The following is a 10,895-nucleotide window of genomic DNA, read 5'->3' on the forward strand; positions in this document are numbered from 1 at the left end:
ACCTTGATTCTCTGTCTCCATCCACCTTTCCACTTGTTCCCTGTGCCTCTCTGCACTCTGCTCTGCCTGCCCCATGCATGCCCCCCCATGGATGCCTCTACCATTACACAGCTCAGTGTGGGCTCCAGGCATTGTCCAAGGTCTTGTGCCAGCAGACTGTGAGCTACAGTGCAGGACACAGAATCAGCCTACAGTTATGATGATATTTTCCTCTCCATAAGCTGCCTCTCTCCAGAGAGGTCTCAGCCAGGGCTCAGGTTGTCATCAGTTTCCTTGTACCCACCTGTCTGTGCCCCATATCCCCACCCTCAAGGGACCAGAGAACACTCTAGAATTCCTGTTCTTCAGCACTTTGGCTTCAGGCCTCCAAGCCAGACACCCATGGGCCTCTGCATAGCCCATAAAGCCTCTTGATAAAAGAATATGTCAACTTGCGTTAAAGGTAATGTCTTAGTTGCTTTCTCATTGCTGGGACAAAAACCCAACATCCACAGCTTAAAGGAGGGGAGGTGTATTCCAGCTCATGGTTTTCAGAGGATTCAGTTCACAGTTGGCTGGCTTCAAGGTGGAAGGGTCTGCTGAAGGAAAGCTGCTCACCGCATGGCAGCCAGGAAGCAGAGTGAGAAGGGAGGAGCCAGGGGTGGGGATACACCCTTTCAAGACACGCCCAGTTTCCCTTTCTGACAACACATTTAGGTATAGTGCACTAAGGCCCTGATCCAATCATCTTCCCAAAGCCCCACACAAGTGAATTTTTCATTTAATCTCTCACAGCCCTGAGAGCTAGTGTATCAGTTAGCTTTGGCTGTGTAACAAAACATTCTAGAACTTAGTGGCTCGTGTTTCTTATCCAAGGTTGGCCAGGTAAGGTGGGCTTAGTTGGCTGGCTCTTCTGGTCTTGGCTGGGATCACTCATATACTTGGGGTCAGTGGGAGGGTCAGCTAGATGGCCTCACCTGGGTTGGCCTCTTTTCTTGCTCCATGGCCTCCCACCTTTGCAGTCACATAGCACAGTAGTGGTACCGAGGGTAAGGAGGAACATGCTGTGAGCCTCGTGAGCCTTAGACCCAGGACTAGTGTGTGCTTGTTTCTGTCCTTCCCCCTGACCAGCCTGGATCCCGGGGATAGAAACAGACACCAGTCCCGGTGGAAGTGGCTGCCAAGTCGCACTGTGAAGAGGCATGGTTGAGGCAGGAGAGTAACTGGGACCACTTTGCAAACTGTCTTCCATTTTTGACATTAGAGAGCTTAGTAGTTCGAGCCCCTCCTGTTGCCCTCGTCTCTTAAAGAACCCTGGGAAAGCCTCCCCTAGAGCGTGCCCCAAGGGGTTTCTAGGGAGCTTGGGCAGAGTGAGGCAGATTTAGTGGCCACCAGAAGGAAGCCTTGAGAAGCCACTGGGAACCTGGCAGGGGGCTGGCACCCTTCTGAGGTGCCCTGCAGGGCCCAGTGGCTGGACTTGAGGTGGGCAGAAGGGACTGGGGTGGGGGTTGGGCTGCAGCAGGGGCAGGGGCTCATCGGGTTGGGGCTCACACCACTTGTTCAGGAGGACTTGTTCCCGAGGTGGAAGGGAGCCAAGGAACAGTGCTATCAGGAAGGGGCGTGTTCATTTGTGCATTCTTTCATTAATTAATTAATTCATTCATTCATTGGCCAAGGACTTCCTGAACATCAGGGTATCCCATGAGGAGGGGCTGTTACCATTCTCTCCTGCCATTCTGCAAAGGAGTTTGGAGGCTGAAGTCTGTGACCTGCCCAGAGTCCCTCATCTGGGGATGGTGACCACGACTCCAGTCAAATTCACCTCCTTGTCCACCATGCTGAAGGGTCAGAGGGCTCGAGTGGTCACTGAGGAGCCTGTGAGGAGAGCAGTTTGGGGGCCGGGGTAGCAGGACCTGGGTAGAAGGATCTGGGAAAGGATTTGGAGGCTGGCAGCTTCTAGGTGGAACCAAGCAGGGAGACCTGGGGCTAAGCTACTTGAGGAATGGACAGATGGCCCACTTGGCCTCCCTGCAGGGCCTTTTTCCTCCATTCCTCCGCCCTTCTGTCTTCCTCCTCCTGTCTCTTTCCCCTTCTTTCTGCCCCCCTGTCCCCCCATCCTTCTCCTCCTTTCCTTGGTAACCCCCCTCCTCCATCTCTGGTGAAGCCCATCCCATGGGTGCCCACTGAGTGGACACCAGGAAGGCCACTCACCCATGCAAGGGTCACTCCGCCGTGGGGGCTCCAGGTTTCCGACATCCTAGGTGGGCACTGGGGTGACAGAGTGCTGGGCAGTATCTGTCATTGTGTGCCTGAGGGCTTCCCGGATGCCTCAGTCACTTTCTTGTTGCTGGGACAAACTGGACACCCATAACTTACAGGGGGGAGGTGTATTTTAGCTCATCTGTAGGCCATGGTTGGCTGGCTCCCAAAGCTGAAATACCCTGGCAGAGGGGCATGGTGGGTGAAAGGCTGCTCTTGTCGTGGTGCCAGGAAGCAGAGAGAGAAGATGGGAGCCAGGGAGGGAGATAAACTCTTGCCAGTCACCCTCAGACTGCTTCCCGGACCGGGCCGCACCTCCTAACAGTAAGCCAGATACAGCACCCTGTGGCCCAGTCCTCTTCCCAAAGCCCCAAGTATGAGGCTCTTAGGGGACAGCTGGATATAAACCACAGCACTATAGGACGTTGGAAGGCTCAGAAGGGCGCCCTGAGGATATGGGTGGGAGCCAGGCAGCAGCACCCTGAGTATGCCCCGTGTGTGTCCACGTCTGCAGGGACAGGATGCACGCTTTCCCTGTGGCTGTGTGAGTGCAGGCCTACTAGGCTGCAGTTCCACGCGTGGGTGTCTGTGTGTGCACAAGTGTCAGAGGCACGCCCATTTGTGCACAGTGTAGGCTTTTGGGATGTTTGGGATTGGATTCACCCTGTAGGGGGTGGGTGTTCATGTGATATTGCCAACTGGGGAGTCCATGCAGAGTCTGGTCTTCTCCATGCATGTGTGTACTTGTGTTTCTGTGGTGCAAGGACAAGGGTACTTGTCCCGTCCTGTCGTAACTGAGCTTTTGAAATCCCAAGGCACTTGTCCCTCGCCCTGTGCCCGTACGGCAGCATCAGCTGACTGGCGTTTCCTGCGAGATTTCCCAGTTCTCAGGAAATGGGGGACACCCCCACCCCTGAGGTCCCTCCCCACCCATGGGAGACTTCAGGGCCTCAGGTGTGACCCCCCGGCCAGGCCTCCTCTTCCCCTTCTCCTGCTAGGTCAGCCCTGGGTGGGCAGGGAGGGACAGCTCACATGTGGCAGGGCAGGTGGCGGCTGTGGGGTTAAGGAAAGGGCTGCAGGTGGCCCCTGGACAGCAGTGTCCCAGTGCAGCCAGGGCTGCAGTTTCCTCTGCCACAGGGTGGGTGGGCTGACCAGGAGGAGCTGTCCGTGTGGAGAGGGGAAGAGCAAGGCCACAACTCACTGTTGAGAGGGGCGGTGTCCCAGGCCTGTTGTGGAAGTGACTTGGGTTTCCTCACCTGCTTCTCGCAGTTGACCCTATGGGTTCTGTTTTTGGTGGTTTGTACTGGGGATTGAAGCCTGGGGCCTTCACCCTGAGCCACTCTCCAGCCCTTTTTTTATTTTAAGACAGGGTCATGCTAAATTGATAAATTGCCTAATCTGGGCTTGAACTTGCAGTCCTCCTGCCTCATCCTCCCCAAGTGCTGGGATCTCAGGTGTGCACTGCCACACCCAGCAGGAATCTTGCATCACTGTTCTGTTCATGGTTGCTATTGTTGCCTCTTTTCTGCACTGATCAAGGAGCCCTGGAAGGCATTAGAGGCCCTGGATGGCTTTCAAGCTTCTTCTCCAAAGCTGGAGAGAGGTGAGCTTAGCTGGGCTTTCTGGTTGTGGGTTCAAATCCCCACTCTGTCTCCTCCGCTGCAGCTGAGTGAAGCTCACCTCTGGGAACTCATTTCACTTCTGTAAATTGGGAATAATGGCATCCACTCTATAGGCCTGGCCAAGAACTTAACGAGATGAGAGGCGCAAGTGCTCATTAACTCTCCACCTGGTCCACTGAGGCTGGAGGAGTCACGGGGCCTCTGTTAGAGCAATCTGCCTTTCTCACAGCCACCTCAAGGGTGAGAATGTCACCCTGTAATTATCTTTGGGGGCACAGACCACCCATGACATTTCTGGTGGCTTTATGAGTCTGGAAGATTAGTTCGTTAAGGAGGAAGCTGGTTGTCCTGGACCAGGGAGGGACAGGCCACCCGGTTGAGCCGTGTGCTGCGGTGGCCACAAGCGATGGTTTATGGGGCCTGTAAAAGCTGCTGACCCTGCTCTCTGGACTTAATGAGATGAGCAGACCCCGCTGTTTCCAATAACCTCCAGCGCCAGCTGAGCCCACTGAGCCCAGCTGACCCAAGAGGGGATGAGGGGCCTCGTCTCTGCTTGAGACCCTGGCTGGCCTGGGTGGGGACAGAGGAGGGAGGTGGGAGGCTGACTGCCCACGTCCCTGAGGGCAGAACCACGGTCCAGAGGAGTGGGGCAGGGGCAGAATCAACAGGCGTGGGCCACTTCCTGTGAGGGAGGGATCACGGCCCACAATAAGTGGTCGTCCTGGGGTTAGACAGGAAGGATGTCCCAGAGTGCCTGGCCCACCAGGAGTGACCTAGTGGAGAGCAGACAGTGTGGCATCCCCAGGGCAGGAACCAGAACCTCCAAGCCAGTGCCTCAGCTGTCCTCCAGCCGGGTCTCCATTTTCCCTTGACTTGGTCACTGGAACTCTGGGCCTGGAAAGCTCCTGTCTGCCGCTGGGGGTACTTGATTTTGTTTTCACAGAGCAGATGTTGCATTTGAAGTCTTTGGCATGGAGAACAGTGAGGGCTGTCCAGGGCTGGCTGCCCACTCATAAGGACGGGGATGGCAGCCAGAGGCCAGTCATGCCCTGGCCATATTGTGGCCATTTTCAGGCCACACCCACCTTGCCCGGGTGAAGGGGTCCCCAAAGGGGTGTCTTTTGGCGGGCTTTGACAACTGGTGTGGTTCTCTTAGCAAGGCCAGCCGGACAGGGCAGGGCGAGGTCACTGTCATCCACCCAGCCTCATTTGTCCACCAACCTGTTCTGTCCTTCAGCAACACCCCGTGGGGACTTCCTTGGAGAGAGCACTCCATAGCTCATGTATTTTCCTATCCTTACAATGATCCCAGGGAAGGATCGACTCCCGTCTTCACACAGAGGTCCCGGGTTTCACTCACCAGGAATCACAGTGGACAGGATCCAACTCCATGGGTCACCACCCTGCCCCTGACCCTCACCCTAACCTTCCCAAAGACTCCAGCTGGAATTAATCAGGAGAGGGACGAAGAGGAGTCTGGCAGCCCCAGGGATCTGCCTTGTCTGTCCTTACAAGGAAGGACAGCTTGCCTCAGTTCGCCTGCCCAGCACCCAGGCCACTAGGGATGCCAGAGACCCCAAGTCCCAATCGGTCCACTGAGGCCCTGATGGCAACCCATCCCTCTCCTCCCCAACTCTCAACAGATTGTCCTGACCCTTTGTTTCCACCCACTCCAGGCCCTACCGCCTTCTGGGGACAGGTGGTTGGAGGCAGGGCCCTCCTTATCCGGGATATGGAGCTAGCAGAGAGGGAAGGGCAGGGCCTTAGGAGAAGCAGAGCGGCTGAGGACCGCTCCCTGTGTCACTCTTGCCCTGCCTGCTCCTGCCCGGCGCAGTCTCTGGAGTTTCCTCAGTTCTTCCATCGCAGTCAGAGCAGCCCTCAAGCCGGCACCCTGCCCTAAGAACTCGGAAGGCCACAGCCTAGGTAGGCCCCCTCCTGTGAGCCGGCTGAGGCTCGAGCTCCTGGATGGCCCCCAGTGGGAATGGAGCCTCCACTCTTGGGGGGTGTCTCCTATATTCCACATTGTGGCCTCCTTGCCAGGCAGATCTGCCCTCCAGTGGGGTCTGCCTGGGAGTTGGGGAGGTCCTGGCTTCCTCCAGAGAGAATTTTGTCCCACAGCTCTTGGGGATATTTATGGGTACATTTGGGGAGACCACAGTAGGACCAGTCAGTCTCAGGGCCCTCCTCATGGGGCTTGAACCAACCTGCTCTCTCTGGGGCAGGGCCCTTGGGACTGCCTGAGGACAATCTGGGACACACCATCAGGGCTGACACATGCTAAGGGGAGCAGAGCACTGTGGGCGGAATCCAAGCCATGTGACCTTGGGCAGGTTGTTTAAACTCACTTCCCCTCTAAACTGGAGGTGATACCCAGGGGTCTAAAGCAGATTAAATTTATTCACATAAGCAAAGCAGTTGGGACAGGGCTTGGCACTGCTCTCAGCAACCATCGTCTTACACACTGGAATTTGCTAGTCACAGTTGAGGCCAAGAGTCCCTCTTGACCCCACCTAACAGCTAAGGAGATGATACAGCTGCAGAGATTCCGCTCTGCGTGCTTAACACCGGCCTCCTGGCCTGACAGACACGCAAGGCCTCCTTGAGAGAAGAGGTCTCTAACCTGCTGGGAGGCCCGCTGGGCAGGGGCGGGGCAGGGTGGGGGTCCTGACCAGCATCCCTTAAAGATGCGATGAGCCCTGGCCTAACCAGAGAACCAGCTGGAGGAGAACTCCAATTAAAGGTTATTCCCCTCTTTCCTACCTTGAAATTCCTATTGATTTCCTCCCTAAATAGAAATTCCCATTGATTCCTTGTCTGTTCAGATTAGTGTCCTCGGCTGTAGCTTTCGGTGCATAATATCTTCACACTTCTTCTCCTCGAGCCCCAATAACTCTCCCCAAGGTGACCCTGCCACCACCTGTGGCTTCCAAGCTGGGGAGGGGGAGAGGGTCTGGATCTGACAGCCCCCACCCTTCCTCTGCCCTGGATAAGACAGAGGGCCAGCAAAGATAAATCCCCATTGCACTCAGACTCATCGTACCTGCCTCTGCCTGGGGACCATTAGCCCGCTGCTTTGGGGAGAAGTTGAAGCTGGCATCACTGGCAGGAGGGAGCCTCCTGAGCCAGGCGTGGTGGCGCACTTCTGTAATTTTAGCACTTACAAGGCTGGGGATGGTGTGAGTTCAAGGCCAGCCTGAGCTACATAGGAGACCAAGGTTGGCGGGTGGGGAGAGTTGGAGGGTGAAGTCCAGCCTGTGAGCCCCATGCAGAGGGATGCACCTGTCCCAGATTCTGCCCATATTGGTTGCAAGAGCGGTTTTGCACTTGTCAGGGCTTTTGTGAGCTGGTTGACATCACTCCAGAAGCTTCAAATCAGCTGCAGCAGTATTTATTTGCACCACACACACTGGCAAATGCTGCTGCTTGGGGTCTCTCTCCCCTTTGCTGTTCAGCACTTACCGCTAGCCTGCTCCTGCCTCCCCTTCTGCCAAGGCCTCTCTTTCCCAGCTTGGAGTGCTCATGCCTTTGCCCGGCTGTCCGGGCGTGCGGGGTAAGGAATTAAGAAGACAGAAAGGCACAAGGTGCCCATGTGGAGCTCCAGCAGGGCAGCCGGCTGGGCAGCTCAGGGGTTGGGTGGCCTTGGAAAGCCACTGTGTTTCTGGAGACCTGGTCTGAACCACCCAAATTGTGGCACCACTCGCCCCTGGGAGGCAGGACCGAGCCCGGGCTATTCCTGGGCCAGCTCACCGAATGCCTGTGACATCTCCCTGCCCAGGTACTCGGGCTGTCCTCATTTGACTAGCAGAAAATGAGGACCAGAGAGGTGAGGGAAACTGCCCAGGGTCACACAGCCTGAAAACTGGGGAGCGGGTTTTGAACCTGCTTGGGTACCCACTATGGTAGCCCATCCTGTCCCCAGGCAGACACCTCGATTCTCAAAGGACCCAGTCTGCCGTTCACCAGGCCAAGGCTTCCTCGCCGGGAGATCTGGGTGCGACCCTCCTGTGTCCTGGGTCCCCAGCAGAGGGGCAGAGCCGGGGTGACAGGAGAGAGGACTTGAGAAGTGACTTCTGCTAGGCAGAGCGGCAGGCGCCCAGTCCACCTGGCCCACACAGCACGCCAGGGAGCACCAGGGTCAGGACAGGAGCAGGGAGCAGGAGGCAACCCCCAGCCCACTTCTTAATCTAGCGGGGGTGACTCTGCAGGGGCAGTAACTGCCACAGCCTCTCACGGTTTCCCTGCTTGGCCTCCCTTCCAGGCAAACCATCCCCAGCTGTGAGGTGTGATTGGGGTGACTTTAAATTTGTACAAAAATTACCAATGTTAAAGACACATTGTCATCAGTCTCCCTAAAGTCAGAATGACCATGAAACATTTCGAATCAGCTCAGGACATCAAGGCAGCCATGACAGTGCAACTGAAGACCCTCGTGAAAGAGGACTTCCAGACCTGCTTCGGAGAATGGCAAGAAAGCGGGATAAGTACATTCAAAGTGAGAGGGACTATTCGGAGGAGGATTCATGGCAATGTGTCTTTCACTGTAATACGTTTTTAAAAATTTGAACATTCATTGTGTATTTTGATCACAGCTCGTATACCAGTGGGCGCATAAAAGGAAAGCAAAGAGCCCAGCGACAAGAAAGGACATTTCCTGAGAGCTGTTGTGTCTGACAGTTGTCCTATGGATGTCCCCAGAGGCCCCACAATGTGCGGATGGCTGACACGGTGGGGTGCACTCCGACCTTCAGACCAGGGGAGCAGCATGGGCAAGGCCGTGTAGAAAGTCACAGCCCACTCTGTCCTTAGCATCTCGCAGCGTCGTGTAACACTGCAGGCCAGAGCTCTGGCGTCCCTCAGACCTGAGTTCGAAATGTGCCCTGCCACTTCGTATGCGTGACTGGCAAGTGACATGCCTCCTCTGAGCCAGCATGCCCTGCTGTAAAAATGGGCACGGCAGTAGCAAATACCTTTGTGGCAAGAATCCAGTGATCCCTGGCTAGTGAACGAGCTGGCACTGCCCTGTGGCCCGTGCCAAGGGCTTGGGACCCAATCGCTGTGGGTTTTACCACTTTCCCCACGTGCCACAGCAGGCTCTGCTCCTACCCAACACTGAGCTCTGGCTGCTGGTTGCTCAGCCTCCTGGAAACCTGGGGCTTCAGGCCTGACCCCTGCCTGGGCCAGTCTTGGCCTTGGGGTGACTTCTGCTGAGGCCTGCTGTGGCCTAGAAGTCCTGCACCGTGGGGGTGGTGCCCTGCTGCATCCCGTTGTGCTGGGGCAAGGCTCAGGTCTCCAGAGCCTCTCGCCATGCAGGTTGGAGCCAGTCACCGAGCCCGTGCTCATCTGCTAATGGGAAGAGAATGCCTTCCCGGACCGCCCTAGGGCCTGGGAAAGGGGGGTGAAGGCGTGGCGAGCACTGGCCGAGCGGCTGCCCCACCATTAAGGACGCCGGGCACAGGTCTTTGGGGTAAGGTGTCTCAGTCACTGTAGTCAGAGCTCACTGAGGATTTTCCATTAATGGTCTTATCAGCAACTGAACAAGGCCACTCTTTTTCTTACCTGATGACAGTGGCTTTCATGGTGAGGGGAATCCGAGAGTGAGGGGCAGCTTCCCTGGAGTGCTGCTCAACCTGCCCTTGAGCTTTCTTCCTGTCTTCCTGGTAAATCTCCGTCCAAGTCTCTCCCTATCTGACGTGCAGACATTTCGGTGCCTCGGAAAACCTGATTATTTCCTGATTAGTCACTCGCCAGGGTTAATTCACTTTCCCCATTGATCCCAGCTCCTCAGGAAGGGAGACTCTGCTCGCTTCGTATTGGCCACTCTGAGGCTCCCTGCTCTGGGAGTGGCTTTGGGGTGGGAGGAGCTGGTGCGGATTGGCTGAATTTGAGCAAGGTTCTACCGGATGTCCAATCACGGGAAAGCAAAGGCCATGCACCCGTGAGACCTGGTGTGCTGATATCACCAGTTCTCTTGTGCTTGGCATGGAGGTACCCATTGGGCAGAGTCACAGCCAATGTCCCCGAGTGTACATCCGTGGTCCCAAATGGAAATCGAGCTCCTCTCGGGAGCCAGCTCTTGCTTGGTGAAACTCTCTAGGAAAAGGCTGAAGATGCTTCCTGTGTCCGTGTGTGGCGTTGTAGTGCATTCACCCACTTATCTGTGAGACACTGCCTATGGTGTATCAGCAGCCACTACCTGACCAAGGGAGCCACATAGACCGCTGCTCCTGTGGGGCTTCCCTCCTGGTGTGAGGGGCGGGCAGTAACAAACACCTCCAAAGGCCAGTTCCCATTGCAACCAGTGCTATGATGAAGACTCTCCACCGTCATGTGTGAGTGACTGGATGAAGTCAGGGATGACTTTGAGGAGGTATCCTGAGCCCGGAAGTCAGCCTTGGGGAGAGTTGCGGATGAGCATTCCAGGAGGCGGGAGTAGCACACGCAAAGGTCCTGAGGCAGAAAGGAGCTTGATGGAGTTCAAGAAACAGAAAGGCACGGGCTGGATGCAAGGGCCCCATTTGTTGGGACAAAGCAGAATCTAGGTGCAAAGAGTTTTGCCTTTAAAATTAGGCCGTAAGTGTCTCTCGGGCTTAGAAGAGGCCCAGGGCCCATCAGGACGTCCTCAGCTTCCCCATTTACCTTCACTCATTCAAATTTCATTCTAACTTCCCCTCGGCCTCCTGTCTGCTGCTTCCTCCTTTGTCTGCAGTGGCCAGACCAGGACCCAGCCAGGGGTAGCAGCCTCAGTCCCCAGGAGAACCGAGACCGTGATCCGTGGGTCAGGGCCACCTCTTCCCAGCACGGACATGGAGTGTGATCCCTAGAACAGCCTGCAAACGAGGCATTTGGAGCAAAAAGCCCGTGTTTACAGAGGAGCAGCAAGGTACGTGCCTGCAAACAAAGCAGCTTGTTACACTCGGGCCCCAATAAAAAATCTTCTAAGTGCCTAATTAACAGTTTAGGTAGATATAAAAACATAATGAGAAAAACAATCTGTTTGCAAAAAAAAAAAAAAAAGAAAAAGAAAAAAAAAAAAAA

At 55.6% G+C, this 10,895-nt stretch overlaps 1 long non-coding RNA gene across 1 annotated transcript in view; it reads left to right on the top strand.

The window, feature by feature from the left end:
* The first annotated feature begins 10,573 nt into the window (after positions 1 to 10,573).
* The window catches only part of LOC104854895, a 21,254-nt gene continuing 20,932 nt past the window's right edge, over positions 10,574 to 10,895 (top strand). The window contains exon 1 of the long non-coding RNA XR_778242.2: positions 10,574 to 10,740. This is a non-coding gene — a long non-coding RNA (uncharacterized LOC104854895). The remainder of the gene's footprint in view (positions 10,741 to 10,895) is intronic.

This window comes from Fukomys damarensis, unplaced genomic scaffold, assembly GCF_012274545.1.
Source record: "Fukomys damarensis isolate Sample0158 unplaced genomic scaffold, DMR_v1.0_HiC HiC_scaffold_36, whole genome shotgun sequence".
Taxonomy (NCBI): domain Eukaryota; kingdom Metazoa; phylum Chordata; class Mammalia; order Rodentia; family Bathyergidae; genus Fukomys; species Fukomys damarensis.